Source organism: Anas acuta, chromosome 6, assembly GCF_963932015.1.
Source record: "Anas acuta chromosome 6, bAnaAcu1.1, whole genome shotgun sequence".
In the NCBI taxonomy this organism is placed as follows: domain Eukaryota; kingdom Metazoa; phylum Chordata; class Aves; order Anseriformes; family Anatidae; genus Anas; species Anas acuta.
This window is the reverse complement of record NC_088984.1, coordinates 12241920-12248253: the sequence shown is the minus strand read 5'-3', so window position 1 is coordinate 12248253 and position 6334 is coordinate 12241920. Positions and strand designations below refer to the sequence as shown.

General features: G+C 38.9%; 1 long non-coding RNA gene across 1 annotated transcript; it reads right to left on the bottom strand.

The window, feature by feature from the left end:
- Positions 1-644: 644 nt before the first annotated feature.
- On the bottom strand, positions 645-5633 carry LOC137858945 (uncharacterized). The gene is made up of 2 exons (XR_011098086.1): positions 2256-5633; positions 645-1425 (listed from the first exon to the last, which is right to left on the bottom strand). It is a non-coding gene; the product is annotated as an uncharacterized lncRNA (long non-coding RNA).
- Between the last annotated feature and the right edge of the window lie 701 nt (positions 5634-6334).

Below are 6334 nucleotides of genomic sequence, written 5' to 3'. Positions count from 1 at the left end.
CTTACCATTTTCCATTACTTTCATATTTTGTCATATCCTAACATCTGTAGGACCAGGACTTTCTCCTCCTATATTCCCATGGAGTCTCCTTCTGTATGCACATGGAATCTCACGTGAGGGAAAAATCTGATCTTAGTTTCCATTAATGTTTTGCTGAGAAAAGTGGGACAGAGTTGCCATGCCTTACCTGCAATGGACTCTGACAGCACCCTGTGATATACAACATCTTGCATCTTTCTCTGCATTAATGGATAATTAAGAAATTACTGGTCTTCACCGTTCCTTCTCTATCCTAGTTTCTTAAGATGCAGAAAGCTCCTGTGATTATCTGCCATTTATGTGCCTGTCCTCCTTGGTAGCATGTGACTCTATTGGCTATTTTCAATCAAATTGTCAGACTTTAATGTAAAATGTTCCTACAAGTTTCATGATCAGGTAAATGAGGGAGATCCAAAAATAATTACACCTTCTTTCTGGAATTATTTTAGCTTTACCATGAACATCATCTCAATCATCTGTCAGGATCTCAAACAGACCAGATTCCTCATCTTAGTCAAGAAACCTCATTATGTCAGGAACTCTACAAATACATAAATCGCAGCCCCAGGCACTTTGCATTGTAAATGAAACCAATCACACCTTCATGATATCTGAATGTCTCAATTTATTCTATTTTTAGTTAGAAACAGAACTTGCAAATCCTGCTGTATAAGAACAAACTGAGTGAAACAAACATAAAAATTCTATAAAGAGTCTGGAGAAAAACATTATTAAATTCAATGGTTTTGAAACAAAAGAAAAACCAAAATAAGCTCTGAGAAAACCATTTATCTAGGCCAGTCCAATCTTGCAAGAAAGGAAAGCTCCAAAAGGCATTAATTCCACTTCTGTGTTATTATCCCTGAAATACATCACTGCAATTTGGACGTATAAAATGTATTCAACAAGCTTGGAGAGTAACATGTTGACAAAAAAAATATATGTTATTAGTTTGAGCTGCTGGGTCACCTGCAGGACAGCAATACAAACAACCTGGCTAATTTAGCCAAAAAATAAGCAAGTAGTTGAGACTCCAGCCAGAGTAGGAGGGGAAAAAAAAGAATCACTAATGTAATCAAGAAAGACAGAAAATGAATACCAGGCTGAGAAGAAACATGTTTGTGGAATAGGTATGTCAAGAGAGATAGCTGCATAGTTCATCTAAATGACAATATGAATGTTCTCTCCTCAGGCTCTGTTTCTTTCTCTGTCTTGTATGTTTTTGTTTTTGTTTTGTTTTGTTTTGTTTTTTGTGTGTGTGTGTGTTGTTTTTTTTTTCTGTTATTCTTGCTTACAGCAAGTTGCTGGAAGGGAAACTGTGAACCAATGATTACTCTCTCACTAGTCTTTTGAGTCTTCAGACTTCTTCCCCTCTCCAGAGGCAACCTAGAAAGAAAAAATAATCAGTTTAGGGAGTGTGGTAGTATGGTAGAGAAAACTATAACACTAAAACTATAGAAGTAAAACACAGAATGTTTGCACTCTTCACTCAACCCTTGCTAATAGGTAGTTTAAAAGGTGGAAGGTGTCATCTATGGGACTGCCGTAATCATGCACTTCACCTATTCCCAGTTGATTATTGTTTTTTTCTATTTCTCTATGACCTGCCAACTGTCTAAAGAACAATATATATCTTATTTCAGCTCCATCAGATTGTTCTGTGATATTTTTTGAGTTAGAGCAGTGACAACAGGGAGTGGAACTGAGGGAAAAAATACAGGAAATCTTTCAGTACTTCCATTCAAGAGAAAAACATGGAGAAGTGTGGAAATATTGGGATCCACCTTTAAGGTGGTAAAGCCTCCCAGGACTGGAATGAATCTGGAAGGTATTTTCAGACAAAGCCAAGTTGTGCCTCAAACCTTAACAGGGCCTTGACTGTGCCCTACTTTTAGCAGTTTCAGGAGTTAATCACCAGAGCTAGCCTTTGGTGGTTTCAGATTTATAGATCTACAACAATTTCAGTAAAATATTACACAATCTGAGGGTATGATTGAAGAGACTCTCACTTTCAGAATCATAGTTATAGGGAAACCTGGGCAAGAAGGGACCTCTGGAAGGATATAGTCCAACCTCTTACTCCCACCAAAGTTGTCTTACAGTTACAGTGGTTACAAGTAGCTCATACTGCATGTTTAGATCAAGCAGGACAATTGCATGCCAGAGAACTTGCCAGGGTTATCCTGGTAATCCACAATGTGCATTTGACTTTGTACCTGTATTGTATGTGGCAATGCCTGGATCCAGCATGGACTGGTGCTGATGGTTCCCATCTGTTTTTCAAAAATAAATCAAATTAGGTAAGCCTCTGTTTCCCCTTGCCAATGCTGATCAAATTGAGATGTTTCTAAAGTAAGAATTTTTTTCCCACTGTCAAAAACCACAACGCTTTACAAGGGCAGGGATGCAGCAAAGGAGTGATAGATTTGTTATGAGAATCTTATTTAGAGAGTTAATCCACCAAGAGTCCCCTTCAGGAACCTTAGAAGAGGTTCAGCAGTGATTCAAGATGTTGCTGCTGTGCAAAGAGTAACAAAGCTGGTGAAGGGACTAGAAAACAAGACATACAAGGAGTGACTGAGGGACTTGGGGTTGTTTAGACTGAGGCTGAAGATGAGATGGAGGGGAGACCTCATTGTTCTCTACAAATACAAGAAAGAAGGTTGCAGCAAGGAGGTTGTCAGTCTCTTTTCTCTGGTGATAAGTGATATGACGCAAGGAAACTAACTGAAGTTTCATCAGTGATAGTTTATATTGTGTATTAAGAAGAATTTATTCACAGAGAAGGTGGTCAAGCACTGGAAAGGGCTTCTGGTGGAAGTGGTGGAGTCCACATCCCTGGAGGTATTTAAGAGATATGAGGATGTAACACTAAGTGACATGGTTTAGTGATGCAACTTGATAGGTCAGGCTGATGGTTAGACCTGGTGACCTGGTGATCCTTTGGTGATCCTGATGAGTCTTTTCAAATCTAGACGATTCTATGAAAACATCAGATTCTGTGAAGGGTTTCCAGATACTAAAGCCAAAACCAAACCAAACCAAAACCAAAACAAACAAAAAAATATGTATATTTGCAACCTGGTATATATCAACACATTTAACTTCAGAAAAAAATGTCTTTGAGACAGAGGGTATTTTCTTTTAGTAAAGAACTGAAGATCCAGTTTTTAAAACCATAGACAAAATCTGGGATTGCAAAGTGCACTGAATACTGACCATACACTATTACCATTTAAATAGGAAGAGTAGATTAACTGCTTTTGAAAAAATCTCATCTCCAAGGCCAACCAGAGTATTTAATCTACCCCTCAAGTCCAACACAAGTTTGTGTTCCAATGGATATATTGTACTGTCAAATTTTAAATGACCCACAACATAAAATTCAATATTCTTCTATAGTCTTATCAACCTCCTCCCTAGAAACTTTTCCTCACCTTCAGCTCATTGAGACCATTCTTGCCTGACTTCTAACTTTTTTTGTTTAGTGTCTGGCTGAGAGACATTTGAAAACCCTCAACATGATTCCCTGCTAGGCATTAAGTACTATCATAAAAACAAGATGCACACTGTGATGATTTTTTTTTCAATCAGAGATCAAAACAATTGCTTTCCATTTAGTATGATACAATGAAAAGAGAGAGAATGTTGAGAGTGTTTGACAACATAAAATTTGTCCATATTTTAAAGTTTCATGTCTTTACATCCTCTCCGGTTAGTAAGAAGTAGCTCATGGAAATCATGCCCAGTAAATTTTAAGAAGGCAAGATAAAGTTTTACAAATATTTTTTCCTAAGCCATTGCTTGATTTTAAATAATTCCCTAGATTTTATTTTATTTTTTATTTTTTGGTGTTTACCTTTCTACTGAAGCAAGACAAAAATCCAAGATCTGAGTTGATTCCAAATATCTGCATTACATGCCAGCTGGGAAGTAGTAACCATACATTGGCAAGATTACTTTTTCAGCTTAGAAATGAAACAAAAGCAGCCTAACGTGACAAGTCAGCTTAGTTATATTGGGGAGGGAAAAAAAGGACAAGTTATAAGTTGACAAAAAAAAGTTGAAAAATTGTACTTGCAAATTTACCTGCTGCTGTGGGCCAGACTCAAGCTTTAATGTTGACAACCACACAACTGTAGCAGTAATATGCCACAAACTGGCACACAGGGCTCAGGCACAAGTGAAATGATAAAGCCTGTGCAAACTGTAATGCATATGAGCTTTTTCCCCCACAGGTAATTTCCGTTTGTGGTGATGTCTCTTCAAGTTGGGACTGGACATGGACAGACCAACAAAACAAGTACCTCAAACTACATGTAAAGGAGGTGCCACATTGGCTCAGATTTTTAGCCCAACATACCTTCACTTTGTCGTGACTTGACAGTGACAACAGAAATTAACTCCAAACCTATTCAGGGGACACCAGAGGATTTACCAGGCTGGCTAACAGCTAGTAGTCCCTTTCATCTCACAACAAAGTCAGCACAAGCTCTACAGCACATATGGTGTGAGCTGCTATGCTGTTAAAGAGAACATGGACTGCAGAAGAGGGAAGACAACTAGGCTGAAAAGGCCCTGGGAAAAGTAGAAATGATGCTACAGACCTAGGAGCGTGCATTGTGCAGTATAATAGCCCTTCCTACCTTGTATTTTCAAAGATATATCAAACTGGAAAATGTTAAGAGAGAAGCCATAATGCTTAGCAGATGAGTAGAAAATCCTTCAGATGAAGAAACATCATGGAAACAGGAGGAGCATGGAGACACTGGGAACTGACTGTCCATTTCTTCACCAGTACCAAAATTAAGGTATGCCATATGAAGCTACATGAAGCACATCAAGTTCAAAACAAAGAGAATAAAGGGATTTGGGGCCCCATGGGGTGTAGAAGTCTTCTAGAACTTGTTGCTAAAATCTTTAACAGATGTTAATAGTTTATGTGTTCAGTAATAGATTGGATCCATTCACAAAATACACTGACGAATATAAAGAAGTAGAAATCACATGTGGATAACAGAATCTCCAGGCTTAAAAGAGCTGCCATCATGGAGATCACTTGGGAAAAGTGCTGTATATCCTTGCACTGTTCTTCATCTGCCTTAGGCATTTACTTATGGCCGCAGTCAGAGACTGGGTTAGATTTTTGTTGTTGTTTTTTGTTTGTTTGTTTGTTTTGTAAATCTGACCCACCTCATCTTTTCATACATTCAAGGAATATGTCCACAGGCAGGGTAGCTTCAATGCAGGGCTGTACTGACCAGTGCATGCCATTGCACTGGGAAAGTCTAAGATTAAATCCCCTTCCTCCACCCCAGTGAGCTCAATCTAAAGTGGCTCTGGAGGTTTCCTCATCACTGGCAAAGCAGGTTCAGATATTTCTTGCTGTCATGCTTTCCAGCTGGCATGTAATCTCTCAAGCTCCCTTTCAAATGACTTTTTAAAACATTGTTTTGCAGCCGTTGTTTCAGATCTAGCCACCTGGCAAAAGGGAACACCAGAGCTGGAGTGAGGAGTTGCAAATGGATTTGAAAGCACAGCTCTTACAGAGATTTCTGGGGAAGGCTATTTCTGGTTTTGTTGTGGGGTTGACTTTTTTTTTTTCCTTCTCTCTCTCTCTCCCTTTTTTTTTTTCCACCCAGGCTGTTGACAGCAAACATTGTCTCCAACAATTCTGTACCTAATTTGATTTTCAAGCTGTTAGAGAGCTGGCATGAGCATACCAGGTTTTGTCAGTGCTGAGGTTTTTTTCTTCCAAGACACTAAATAAACCCTGTCTTGCAAATCACTTCAAGGAATTTGAAAATAGCAACAGCAGTAGTTTGGAGCCTGAACTTTCAGAGTTTATCATTTTTGTTGTTCACCTGTGAGCTCAATTTTCTAGCAGGCCTTGGATTTTATGAGATGCCTCACTTGAACACGTTTTGGGCCATGTTTTTGTGATGGGTGTCTTGTTTCCTAAACCTTCAAAGACTGAACATAATGTGAAGAAAGGCAGAAGATTAAGTGGTTGATTCTTTGTTTGACATGCAGGGCCACTAATTGCTAAAGAGAGCAAGCTTTTGAGTAGTCTTGACATTTTCAATGAATGCACACCTGCCGATGCTGTATTTTGCTTCCCTCAGTTCCACAAATTGCCTGCAGAAAGGAGGAAAAAAGACCCTTTTTCAGGGCTCTGACCTTCAGAGAGAAACGGAAAGAGCAAGGTTAGACCCCAATCATCTACATAAAGGAGATAAATCAAATCCTCTGCTGCAGAGGTAACACACACAGGGGGTCCTCCGTATGCAAGGAA